General features: G+C 39.1%; 1 protein-coding gene across 7 annotated transcripts in view; it reads right to left on the bottom strand.

Moving 5' to 3' along the window:
* The window catches only part of atf7ip (activating transcription factor 7 interacting protein), a 186,927-nt gene that overhangs the window by 157,464 nt on the left and 15,369 nt on the right, over positions 1-14,094 (bottom strand). The window contains exon 1 of one of the 7 annotated variants that reach the window (XM_070861685.1): positions 7,979-8,000. The exons of the other annotated variants lie outside the window; for them this stretch is intronic. The gene's annotated coding sequence lies outside the window, so the exon portion shown is untranslated. Of the gene's footprint in view, positions 1-7,978; positions 8,001-14,094 lie in introns of those variants that run through there. 7 annotated transcript variants of the gene reach the window in all.

Here is a 14,094-nt window from a genome sequence, read left to right as displayed (position 1 = left end):
AAGCTTGACTTAGAAAGTGAGCAATATTAAATATTTTACATGACTGAGTGACCATATCAAGACATTGTGATTTGACTGGAGATGATCTTGGTGGTTGGCGGGGGGGGTGGGGTGGGGGGGGGGAATTTGAATATCTCTTAATTTATCACTAGTTGAATTTCCAGTGCAGCCTTCTTCAATATTTTCACTCGGTACTTTCTATGGTCCCAAATTTGCCCAGGAGTTGCTGTGTTTTTTTTGAGCAACTTGATTTTTCTGGAGTATCTTAAAAATCCCCATTCTGCACATTTAATTTGTGCCAGTGTAAGTGAGTTAGCTAGGATTTTTTTTAAGTTTCGTTTTTTTCCCCCCAAAAAGAGGGCGTTACCAGCCACCTATGCCCATTTTGGCCACTTAGGACAGCTAATAGTTGCTCCAAACTAACTTAGGTGGGCACTTGTGGCCACACAGAAAACCCTTGGAGAGTTAAGAAATCAGCGCAGGTAGGTACTTAATGACTTAACTAAAGAATGTGAATAAGATCAAACAGCTATACAGGACTGACAAACTTTGCAAAGTTAATTTACTATACAACAGAAGCATTCATGGAAGCTTAAACTACAAAAGTAAAGAGACAAAACATATTTACATAATTTTTTCAAAATATCCAATTAAAAAAATAGAAGTACCTCCTGCTCGTAGGAAAGTATTTTCATTAACAGGGTTAAGGAAAGTCTTGAGTAAGCTCATTAAAATTACTGGCTACACAGTTATCACACCCTCCACCTCCCCAATCAAAACTCTCCTCTCTCCTCCCCACCGGATCAAAACTCTCCTCCTTACCACCCCACTCCGATCAAAAGTCTCCCTGCACCAACCTGTTTCTTGGAGCCCTTAGCGCAGGAAGGCAGCGGCTGGCCTGTGCGGCAGGCCACTTGGCCCGGGACACATTGGGTCCCACGCTGCAGGCACGCATCACCACAATCATGGGAAGAGCTACTGCACATGTGCGAACGCTCTACTGCACATGCAGACAGCTGCCGGTACTCTTTTAGGCGCAGGGCCCTAGCTTCGCACCCCAATGGACTCGCCACGCCAAGAGACTCGGCAGAGGGGCCAGAATCCCGGGATATCTTTTTGGCGCCGTTTGGATCGTAGGAAGGCGGCACATCTCACGTGAGTGCGCCGAAAAAAACGGGAGGGACAAATTTGGGCCCTAGAATTTAACTACTATAGAAAGATTAGGTACAGTCACAAACTCTGGTTTAATCTGAAGCACTGGTTCACAATGTCTTAGCATAATAGGTGCCAATGCTGAGCTACATCAACAGGAGCAGAATCAATACAAGGCTGCTCGAACGCACAGGGACTTGAAAGAAATAAGGCAGCACTGCAGTGTTTCATGTGTTACTAACATTAGAATGTCCTCCAGTACCGGGAGAAAAACTAAACTATGATGCAGCTGCAAGATGGGATTTTACAGCCTTTAATACAGCATCTTTCTTGTACCCTCAGCCAACTAGTTTTGAAGATAAAAACACCCAACATAAGGGATTTAAAAAAAAGTTTCAACACACCATTAAGCTTTTACCATTATCTTTTCTTCAGGTAACGTAGATATTGACGTCCAGGGGAGGCTTGCTAAACTCAAACCTTCCCTCCCCCAATACTGGCCCCTGCCTTGACAGTAGATCTCAAACTTAATCAGTGAATCTGCTCAGTATAATCCCAAAACTATTATTGTAGAAAAAAAAGAGATTGTATCAATTATTATTTTAATACAATGTAATGCGAGGATTATCAGACAGAGCAGTGGAAAGCCTGATACAAAAAGGGGAGTAAGCCAGAAGAAATACTGCAATTAGTACAATTTTGCCAAAAGAACCACATGGAATAGAGGGGAGGTACATAAAAATATATATTGAATTGCAATTCAACAGTTCTAAATAACCTGTTGCAATTTTCCGACAAATTGCTTTTGCTTTAAATTTATCCATGGCAGGGCACACCAACAAAGCTTAAATAAATGGTGAAATATCCTCCTCTTGGTGCAAGTTTACAGTTTTAAAACTGCTTACTGATGTTTTGGACAATTATCCAATTTGATCATTTGATAAATAAGACGACAATTCCTCACTACGTACAAACCCTCAGTTTGACATTGGGATTGGGCACTTTCTTTGGATGTGGTCTCTCAACATTAGAAGAGCTTCAGGAACAAATACTGTCTTGACTATTATAGGGTCTCCAGTGGTGCTGCTCTTGTTTATTTAGAAATCACACTGCTTTTATAGTGACAGGAGCATCTTACCACGTAATGGCAACTGTGTTCTCCTGCTGCTGAACTATTTCTGAATGCAACTTATTGTATTTCTTTAAGGATGCAACTGCTTACAATCCTGGTCATTTAGAGCCTGGACATATTAATTTTTTTAAAGCTTTTTGAAGTCAATTGTAAAAGATTTTTGCTGGTGGGGAAGTTTCTCTATTTTGGAAACAATTGGTCTCATCTTTTTCCAATGCCTTTAAGTGCAACAAGAAAATTGCTTGTGTGACAGCTCTACACCTGAAGTTTACAGATGAGTCTCAAAAATACCAACAGATCTCCTGACATTGCCATGGGAAGTGTTCACTTGCTAACTTGGCCTGTTCTTTTAATGCCACTGCTCTAAATGGGCAAATTCAGATAGCTTGTGGTAAACTGGAGGTCATTCACAGGACCATTGCAACATCTTGTAAATATTAGGCATCATGTCAATAGCTGGCTAAAAAGATCATTGGGGGGGGCAGTGGCAGGAAGATTTCTGCTCCTGATGAATGGATAATGATCTCTGCCGGAAAATACGTGCATGTGGCTATCAGCTGAGAATGGGATCAATCAATAACTTCCCAGAGTTGAATAGTCCGATGCAGGTTGGCTTTATTTCCTGAGCCACTTTCAGCCTTAGTTTGTTATGCATCATCAACAGTGCTATGTGAATGGCATTTGGAGTTAGGTCAGCTTTGGCATTCCCTGCCCAAAAAAACCCAAGAAGTTGCAATAAAAATATCCGTATTACAGTTCACCATTCTGAAATGTAAAGTTGAACATTTCCAGTAATAGGACTATGTTTGACACTTTAGCACAAATGACTTTCACATTTGATCCAATATACAGATTCTTTCCATCAAAAAGCAGAAAAATTATCTCCTAAACTCCTCATTGGGCATGCCACTTGGATCGTAAGTAAAATTGCTTTAAAAAAAACAGTAAGAGCATGTGTCTTATTTAAACACAATTAGACTGAATAGTGAAGTAAGTTAAGCTGCTTGATGAGGATGCTGCTGCAGGATATTTAAGAAATAGTGAATCTTGCTGTGTTGAATCTGTAAATGGTAATATCCTATACACAACACATAACTCATTAAAAATGTACAAAAATCTACCAAGGTTAATTTCATGAAGGAAAATTTGAGGTAGAAATTATGTAGAAAGTATGAATATATTCAGTGGCTTGCATTCTCGCCCGTGTGTAAGCACTACGCTGGCTAAAATAGCTCATGCTGTTAATCATGAATTCTAAATTGGTTGTTTCATTTCTAAATAAAATGCAGACTATGTACTTTAGCCAATAGATCAAATAGGTTTCCTAGGACATAAGCAGCAGGCAACCCACAGTCTGAAGGAAATAATTTATTCTGTATCTCAGCTCTGTATGTAACACAATTATGTGAATTGGTTATGCCTGTCAGGACAGGCAATTTTGTATTGTTATCAATTCACTCACTGATCATCTTAAATATATATGCAGTTTGCAGAGTAGGTCAGGAAACGATTTGATAGGAACTGGCCAATTATGCAGTAACTAAATTTGCTATCTATTTGCACACTAAATTGCAGAAGTTTATTTGTTAAACTATTATTTGCCAGTTAGGCAGAAATACTCACCAAACTTTTTAGTGGTAGTTTTTTATTTTAAAAAGGCAGGATAGAATATAAGCACATTAAATGAGATACAATTTACTAATAGCTTTACTGTGTTTGTCAGATGGAATTCAGACCCGGGTGACAATGAGTTTTTCACAGAAATGTTTTCAATTTCCCCTCCTTCCCCATCACTAATCACTCTAGGCTCCCCATTATTGAAGTATGCACCATGTAGTGAAAGTCTGGTTTTATCGTGGCTCTGGCTGGCTCACGAGATGCTAATCTGGCAAATTATTTACCCACCTTTCTTCCCCCCGGGTAGATGGAAGAGTGTGAAATACCCCAATTACTCCCATTTACTTTCTTGCGCTGTGACTGCGTATTCCTGCCTTATGCAACAATTGTACAAATTAATTCAAATTCATGCAAAATTTACTATATGTGATCTATACTCATTTGACAGTGTATTCTTTCTATATGCAATGTAATGTGTATATGGTGGTTACTTAGAAAGCTTAGTTGTTTGTCCAGGAAACCATCTCCAAGCCATCTGGAACTAGATAAATTAGTCATTATTTCATTTGGCTTGGGAAAACTGATTGAAATTTACTAGAATGGGAGGCTTTGAGACTTAATAGGTAAAATCAAAACTGCCGTTTTTAAAATCAATTCAAATGAGTGTGTGTCAGGTCACTAAAGGCAGTGTTTAAAATCCTCTAATTCAATGAGTGAGCAGATGACTAAGAGTAAGGCAATTGTTAATCTTTGGGATACATACCGCTACCAAGGGCAGATCGAAATATATAATTTCTGCATTGTGGGTGACAACATGCACTTGCAAGGAACACCATGATACAGTGGGGAAGAGAATAAGTTTCTGTAAAAACCCACTACCTTTTGCTGCATCCCGAGAGCAGATCATCTATTTCAGTTAAAAAAAAATAAACTTTCATTTATATAGTGCTCTTCGTGACCTCAGGACGTCACAAAGCACTTCATAGCCAATGGAGTATTTGGATTTCACCTGTCTAGACAATGGCAACCTTTACAAAAAGTTACTAATTAACCACCATGTGTCTTTTTTTAAATCAAGGGATGATAAGACTAACATTGACTGTTGATACCCTATCATCTGCTGAAAGCGTTGGTCATAGAATGCCATGTTTCTCAACAGTGGGGTGAGCTTTCAATGACAGCTGTACAACACCTAATTGCACATTGTCTTAACTAAATCACTTACTAATGCTGTGGCTTTAATTTTACAAAACCCTCAGATTAAATTTAAGAAAAAAAAATATTTCTCATTATGGATTTTGAAAAAAACAGATATGACAGTACACAGATTAAAAACCTTGAATGTACCAGATCATTAGTATATCAGATAGGTATTGGTAATATATTTTTAAACTGGTATTATAAAAGCTTTGTTATATTTGTGCAGTTTTATTTTTTATTTTTCAGAAGAAATACAATTACTTTGAAAGCTATGGGGAACAAAGTCGTACACAAAAGTATTACGAATTAACACATGGAAAATATAACTTTTTTGACATAATAGCATTGATAATCACAGACCAAAGCATCAGCAAAAATGCATTACATAAACTGGTAAATGGTGTAGAAGGCAAATATTTTGCAACTGATCTCCAAAAAAAAGTTTAAATATTGATATGGGGCTTTTCACCTCTTGGAAATACACTTCCACGTCATCTCCATTTTAAGGAAAATAAATGATTACTTATGCGCTAATGAGTATTACTTTGGTTAGTCCTTCACCTCACCATCATTGTCATGCTTGACAGTCACAACTTAAGAGTCAGATACAAGGTAATGGCAGACAGGCCTGTTTACTGTCTGTATTTGACATGTGTTGATATTTTATGATGTCTTGTGTAGGTAGGCGAGCACTGGATTTTTTTGGTCAACTATCAAAATGGCAATAAAGAGATACCTTCAACGATGTACTTGTGAATAACTGCAACAAAAAATTCTAACTCCATGCATGTCGGCAATTTTAGCTCCGGATTACAATGTTTTTGGTACGTATAATCCGGACACTCTACTGATGCTTTTTGCAACTAGTGTTATTCAAGTATGCTCCTAAACTGTGTCAACTCAGGCTTTAACATGACACAGTAATGTAAAAGGTTACAATGACTGAAAGATGAATAATTATGTTACCACTAAGTGAATACAGCTACCTTGGGGCCAACCTATTTGCAGGTGACTAGTAAAGTACAAGCTAACAAAAGCAAAAGCACGAATTGGTATTCGTGCCTCAACCGCAATTCTAGAATGTTCTCAAATGCAGCTGGAGGTTCATATCATTATAAAAAAAAAAGAGGGCATCTTGGGGAGATTTTCTTGGAAGTGGGGGAGGGAGGGATGAATAAATGAAGATGAAGGAAAGAAAATAGCCCTAGTACAAATGTTTTTTTTTGTTAATTGTGTTTGGCTGGACTACTAAAACGTTGGCTTCAGAAGTGAACATGTCGAAGGATTCCCTGTGAAATTTCAAACCAGAGAAAGTCAAAAAATTGAGTCAACTTAAAAATCACACAAAAGAAACATACATGAATTCAATAAGGACAAATAGCCAATTTGGCCTTTGTTTCATAGAAGCACGATAGATGAAATGTGCAATGCATGTCAAAAAAAATATACCGTATGGGAAGACACAAATGAGAAGATCCTGGAGGCTTGAGAGAAGCTGCGGCATTGAAGACTGTGAAGATGATCTGGCACCAGCATAAACATTATGTAAAAGGAAAAGTGAGTATTTGGTCAACTAGCATCAAACTTAAACATACCTTGAGAACATTGGTCTAAATATTTAAATATAACATTTTATTGAGGCTGAGAGATATAAAAGTTTAAAACATAGCGAGCTTAAATAAACGATCTTACCTAGACAACATTAATTAGTTCTCCCCCACCGCATGCATGGCTGCAAAATTACTTGTTATTTTGGGGGAGATGCAGCTGAGCTGTTCAATACACAGACCAATCTACCATAAAATCTACAATATTGTGTGTTCTGGGGTTGCCTTAGCCTGAATTTTAACAGTGCAATACTCGCAGAGAATTCCTTTACTTTCAAAATAAGTTACTACTTACAGCCCCCCAACCGCCCCCACCCCACCTTATGAATCTGGCTTTCTTTTTGGTGATGTAATAGACGGAGATTAAATCAACGTATCACATTAGGCCACCCCCCCTCCCAGAAAAAGAAAATAAAAACACACACCTGAAAATGGCCACAATCATTACTTACCAGGGAGCAGAAGTTAAAAAAAGTACATGTTCCACTAGATGAGAATGGGTTAAGTCCTGTGAATGTCACATTAACGCACAACCACATTAAGCGGTCTTCACTTGACTTTAACAGCCATTTTTCACAGTCCCAAATACTGGGATTTTGCTTAAGTAGGTTCTGAACCTCTATTTAGCAGCCATTTTGGTCCTTCTGAAGGGTGACCGTTTAATACAGGTTCCAGTGCACTAAATATGAAAGTCGTTTTTCAAGAAATATAGCACTCAACATTTAAGATACACACAGCAAAACATGAGCCACTAGATTACAGTTAACAAAATTTTGTACCTAAAATTAGCATTAAAAAACACAAAAAATTGGGAGGGGGGAAAATGGAAAAAAAGTGAAAGGAAAAAAAAAAGACTGGCTGATAATGTTTAGATATAAAAGCAATAGATATTTAATATTGCTTACCTGACATAAAAGTTGGTGTGATATTTGCACTTCCTCAAATAAACCACAGGAACTTGCCCAAGGTATTTTAGCATGAGGGGAGTAGCCACAGCAATTGTCAGCCATTTTGAGGTTGCCGAGGCACAGACAGCTAAGGTTACTGTAGCTTCATCTCACTCATACACAGAATAGTTACTTCTCTATAGAGAACAGCTAGAAAATGGTTTCCTGCCCTGCAGTACCACTCTTCAGCTATTTACTTTAGCTGGGGTGTGGGTGTGTATGTTTGGGTTTGCGTGTGTACATACGTGTGCACAATATTCCTTGCCTGCTACAGTCAGATAGCTGCAAGCGCACAACCACGTAACAACAACAACAGGACTTACCAGCAGACAGCAAGCTCTGATTGTTGGGTGTGCAACTACAGCATAGCAGATGTGTCTGGAGGCGGCCCCTCACTGACGTCAACTGCCTGTCAGTCACACTCGGCAATTAGCAAGCAGGGTTCTACAGTGCAAGTTTGCTTGCTGCTTCCTAGGAATCCAGGCCAGAGATTCCAGGCTGCCAGAGCGAGCCAGACGGTTGTTGGAACTGGCAGGCACCAGAGGGAGGGGAGGAAAAAAACAACAAAAGAAGACCCACTTCAAGAACATACAGAGGAAATTGCCAAAATGCAAGATCTGCCTCCCAGTCTAAGCCCTTAAACCCATTATTTGAATATATCCCCCCACCACAGCACACGTGACTCCCTTCTTTTCCAAAAACGAACTATAAATCACTTTTTCTAAGTAAACATTTGTTAATTTAAAAGCCACTTAAACCAAATTAAGCACCTCAACTTTTCTTGCCCAGCCAGCAACCCCACCCCCCACGACCTCAAATCTTAAGAGTTCTCTAGGTTACCCTTCTTAAAATTAAAGATTCTAAAAAAAAACTTCAGCAGTGAAAAAATAGCCTATTACAGTCCTACATGTAATAAGATATTTAATATCTTACTCAATTTTCACAGTACTGAAAATATCCAACAGCTCAAAGCTAAATTACAGCACGCTTTCATTACCAGGACATCCATGGTAATTTGCTTTATTAAAACTAGAATTTTAAACTAGAAATAGTCCCTCCTTTCTTTGTTCAATTTCCTCACTTACTATGTTAAGTACACAGCCAGCAGCACAATCTGCTTTTCATTTCACTGGATTTCACTGGTGAGAAAGATCTGGATGACTCACGCTCACAGCACCAGTCAGTTATAATGCATCTTCGCAATTGTGAAATAAAGAGCAGACTGTGGTGACCATGCATTAAGCACATGTACCATATAGGTACCATATATACATATACTAATTAGCTCTTTTTGAAAAAAAGTCAGTCTTACTTAAGGTCTCGTTACACTGCAAGAAGTACTCTGAAAAGGAAATGACCTTCAAACAAGAGATCTAATGTTAGATTGCAAAACTGGCAAGGCAGGTACAGAGAACACCCTGCCGAAATAAGCATATAAATTTGGGAAAGGTATACTGGGAATACAACTGGAAAGACTTGCAAGGTCAACTGAAGGACATTGGTTAAAGACTGAAGGACTTGTGACGTTTGCCACTTGCACGCGGTAAATTAACTAAGCACACTAAAATATTAATCATGGCAGCATAGTCAAATTGATCATATGGCGCATTTCCTTCAGATCACAGGAAAAATAAAATCAGATAAATAATTGGGAAGCTGGATTGAGAGATTTTCTATGGTTGGGGGGGGGGGGGGGGGACTTGTCTGCTAACATGGATCCCTGAAAAAAAACAATACACACAGAAAATAAATTTACTCACAACAGACTGCAAGAGTCTTTTTATTCCTTGCCTCCCGAGATTATAATCCAAAGGACAGCTTTACAAAACATTGAAGACAGTGATGAGAGCTATTTTTGCTCCAGTTTTCTAAAAAAAAAACTACCCATTACTTCGCATTAGCCTCCCTTTCCCTGCCCCACCCCCACGAGTGGGTAGAAATTAAAGTTTAGTTTTGTACAACCTATTCATGAAAAACATTTAAATAGGAGGTATGTTCGATGTACAAAAACAGAAAATAATGTACTTCTCTAGAAAAAAAACATACATCACTCTACAGAGGCATTACGCAATTAACAGCTTTTGTGTGTGATAAACTCTCAGATTACAAGAATAGAGAGGTCCTCCCGCACACTGCATTTTTTTTATGTGAACGCAGAGCGGATTAAGAAAAGCAGGTGGAGAAAGGAGGCATCTGGGGTTCGAAGAGATTTCTGGTCACATGTTTCCAGCTGCTGAGCTCCTTGCATAATGGAGGAAGTCAGTGTCCCAGCAGAATGCACAAAATGGCTGCCTTGCCTGCACTGCAGAGAGCTGCTATCTCAGGAGCACACGTCATCAGTGGGAACAGGCCAAACCACCCACTTACTTTATTTTAGCTTACTCCTGGATTTTATTTAGCACTTAGAAAACCTAGTCCTGCTAGAATACTCCAGTTCCAAAAACTGGTGTGCAGTGTTTTTATTTCAAACAAACAATCTGAATGCACTAAATGTGACTTAAATATTAACCCCATTTTCCCCAAACTGTCAGTGGGGGATGCCACAGAAGGAGGAGTTCTATTTCATTCTGACGCAGAATTAAACGGACACATTCTGGCTGATATCCATTATTCCGTATCAGGCGAGATTATTTTGCAAAATAAATCTACAGCATGCCAAGTATCAGTGGTTTTAATTGCATAAAAAAGGTTTTAAAAAAAAAATCATGTTATCTGCATCCAACAGTTCACCATTTATATTAAAAGAAAATTAGGTTTCAACTCAGAATGGCACAGCTGTTCAACAAGGTTCTTTTTGGCAAAGATAAACTTAAATAGTTGCGCTCTCTTCTTCCAGTCAGTTAATACTGGATGAAAAGTCAACCCTGATATAAATACCAAATATGCTGAAACTCAACCAAAGGGATTACCGAAATAACAGCGCTCCATGTCATCGGAATAGAGTGCAACCAGAGTCCCTTTCTGCAAGTAGAGTCTCCATATTGCATGTCCAAATAGTCATCCAAGGGATGTGTGGCTCTCACGTGGAATACAATAAAAGATTAAAACTACAGAAGAACTTGCAAATCACTCTACTTCGCCTCCACTTTCCTGATTACATCGCGTCGATACCCTCAGAATGTACTAATTATGTTTTTTTTTTGAGCGGGGCGCAAGGAGGAAAAACACTGAAAAGTCCTGGCTTGCACCAAACTTCTGCAACTAGCAAGGGAAGTCAGTAAAGAAAATTACGAAAACAAAACTTCAAAATGTGCGCAATATCTCAAGACAACATTTTTGGCATTTTGATTAAATAACCAAATTTTAAGAACACTTCCCCAACAGAACAGTTACCCAGGAATGGATTCCTCACAAAATTATACTGTAAACCGACGTAGTTAATCGTTCCATCCACCAAGTATTTTTTTTAGAACATGTGTTGTTCATTTAAATACTTATTCTTCAGAAGGGTGCACCTGCATGCATTGCACATTCCACATATGAAGTTCAGGATGCATTACACACATGCACTACATTCAACTTGTATGGGGTGCAGGAGTGTTTCTGGGTGCATTGCCTGCATGCATGGCACATCACATGGATGGACTGCAGGAGTTGTTAGGATGAATTGTTCAAACACAAATTACATGGAGCATTTTAAACTCTTGAAATTGGTCACAATTAAAAATCACTGCAATAATTAAACAAAAATATCCTGCATTAGATAAAAATGCTATAGGATCACCGTACTTTGGAACAAAGGATATTGCATACGGATTAAGACTGTCTAGTTCAGGAGAAGCTCCTTCAAAATCATGTTAAAAGGTAAACATCCCACAGCATCTCATGAAGATTATGCACTCTCAGGCATTGTTGAGTTGGTGCAGACAGTTCCTGAACCATGGTGCCAAGAAAAGCTAACTAGAAGCTGTAAAACTGCCAAGACTCACTAAAATTGATGCCCTGGAGAGCAAGTTTTTAAAATGGGTCTTCGGGCTGCTAATTTTGGCAATTCCCAGTGGCCCACTGCACAAAGTGCATGCTCCTAGATCCAGCTACACTGATGTGGGTCTCAAGCAATATAAAAGCACCAATAGTTTATATATTTATTTATAAAATTATAAAACAAATTTATCTGTTTGTCTGTAACACTGTTGTGAAGCGCCTTAGGGCATTTTACAACATTAAAGGCGCTTTATAAATAAAAGTTTTTATTATATTATTAAAGTTCATTTCTTTAATTCACCATAATCTAAATTAGCTATTAAAATTGGAAACTTTTGGGGCTTTTAAACAACAAGGTTGTACTGCTGGAGCCATGTGACCTAAACAGTTGGAAACATATGTAACATGCCATTCAGCCCAACTGGTTCATGCTTGTGATTATAATCCAAACGAGTCTTCTCCCACTCCAATTACTTCCCATCTTTCCCTGTATCCCTCTATTCTTTTCTCCCTCATGTAGACATCAAGCCTCTCCTTAAATATTTCAAATGGTACCTGCTTCAAATATTCCATGTAGCAGCGAGTTCCATGTTCTCACCACACTGTGTAAAGAAATTCCTCCTAAATTATTTTGGATTTGTTGGTGGTGATCTTCTAGTTATACAGCCTTGTTCTGAACTCACCCACATGTGGAAACAGTTTTTCTACATCCACCCCATCGCACCCTGTCATAATTTTAAACGATCTCGGTCAGACCTCCTCTTGTGTCTTCTCTTTTCCAGAGAAAAGAGCCTCCAAGGCTGTTCAATCTTTACTGATTGTTATATCTTCTCAATTCTGGTAATCTCGTAGATCTTTTCCGAAACTTCTCCAGTGCTCCAAGTGTGGTCTAACCAAGATTCTATATACATTTGACATTTACCCCCTACTTTTGAATTCTGTTTCTCCAGAAAGGAATCTCAGTATTGCGTTTGTACTCTTTCTGGACTGATGTTATCAACTGATGTTGCTATTTCGTGATTTTTGTATCCGCATTTCCAGATCTCTTGGCTCCTCTATCCCATTTGGTTTCTTGCCTTCCAAGGAATAAGTGGCCTCTTTATTTCTCCTACCAAAATGAACCACCTCACATTTTGCTTTTTAAAAATTTTATTTGCTATTTATCCACCCACTCTGCAAGCTTGTTTGTCTGTCTGTATTTTGCTGTAGTCTGCCACATTAGCTACTCAACTTAATCTGCAAATTTCAACACCATACTTCCAACTTCGGAGTCCAAATCATATCTGCATACGATGATCAACAGTGGTCCCAAGCACAGAACTCTGTGGAACACCACATCCCACTTTCTGCCAGTCCAAGAAACTTCCTTTTACACCTAGACGGTTTTCAATTTTGCAGCCATATTTCAATCCATTTTGCTACCTGAGCCATGACTCCACGTGCCTGTTCTTTGTCACGAGTCCCTTTATGTGGAACTCTTATTGAAGACCTTCTCATTGCCCTTATTGAATTCTTTGAAAATGCAGATAAGGTTGAAAAAAAAAGACTTGCATTTATATAGCTCCTTTCGCGTCCTCAGGACATCCAAAAACGCTTTACAGTCAAAGAAGTCTTTTTTGAAGTAGGAAACACTTCAGACAATTTGCATACAGCAAGCTCCCACAAACAGAACATGATAATGATCAGATAATCTGTTTTAATTAATTATGTTGAGCTATAGTGGTAGGGGATTCGATAGTCAGGGGAGCAGACAGGCATTTCTGCGGCCGCAAACGTGACTTCAGAATGGTATGTTGCCTCCCTGGTGTCAGGGTCAAGGATGTCACTGAGCGGTTGCAGGGCATTCTGGGGGACGAAGAGGGTGAACAGCCAGAGGTCGTGGTCCACATCGGTACCAATGACATAGGTATGAAGAGGGATGAGGTCCTGCAGGCAGAGTTTAGGGAGCTAGGAGAGAGATTAAAAAGCAGGACCTCAAAAAGGTAGTAATAACCGGATTACTCCTAGTGCCACGCGCTAATGAGTACAGAAATAGGAGGATAGAGCAGATGAATATGTGGTTGGAGAGATGGTGCAGGTGGGAGGGATTTAGTTTTCCTGAGGCATTGGCACTGGAACCGCTTCTGGGGTAGATGGGACCTGTACAAGCTGGATGGGTTGCATCTGAACAGAGCTGGGACCAATACCAATATCGTCGCTGGGTGGGGGGGGTGGTTGCTGGTTCTGTTGGGGAGGGTTTAAACTAGCTTGGGGGGATGGGAACCTGAAAATAAATTCAGTAGGGGGGGGGAGTAAAGCTGGAATTAGAAAGCAAAAATAAAGAGTGTGAGTTTGAAGGAGAGAGGAAACAAGCAGGAAAAAAGGTTAAAACAACTAATTTAAAAAGGCACTTTGTCGAAATGCACATAGCATTTGTAACAAAATAGATGAGCTGAAGGCACAAATTGAGACAAATGGGCATGATCGGATAGCCATTACAGAGATGTGGTTGCAAGGTGACCAGGACTGTGAATTA

The sequence above is a fragment of the Pristiophorus japonicus genome, chromosome 19 (genome assembly GCF_044704955.1).
Source record: "Pristiophorus japonicus isolate sPriJap1 chromosome 19, sPriJap1.hap1, whole genome shotgun sequence".
Lineage (NCBI taxonomy): Eukaryota > Metazoa > Chordata > Chondrichthyes > Pristiophoridae > Pristiophorus > Pristiophorus japonicus.
This window is presented reverse-complemented; position numbering and strand designations above follow the sequence as displayed.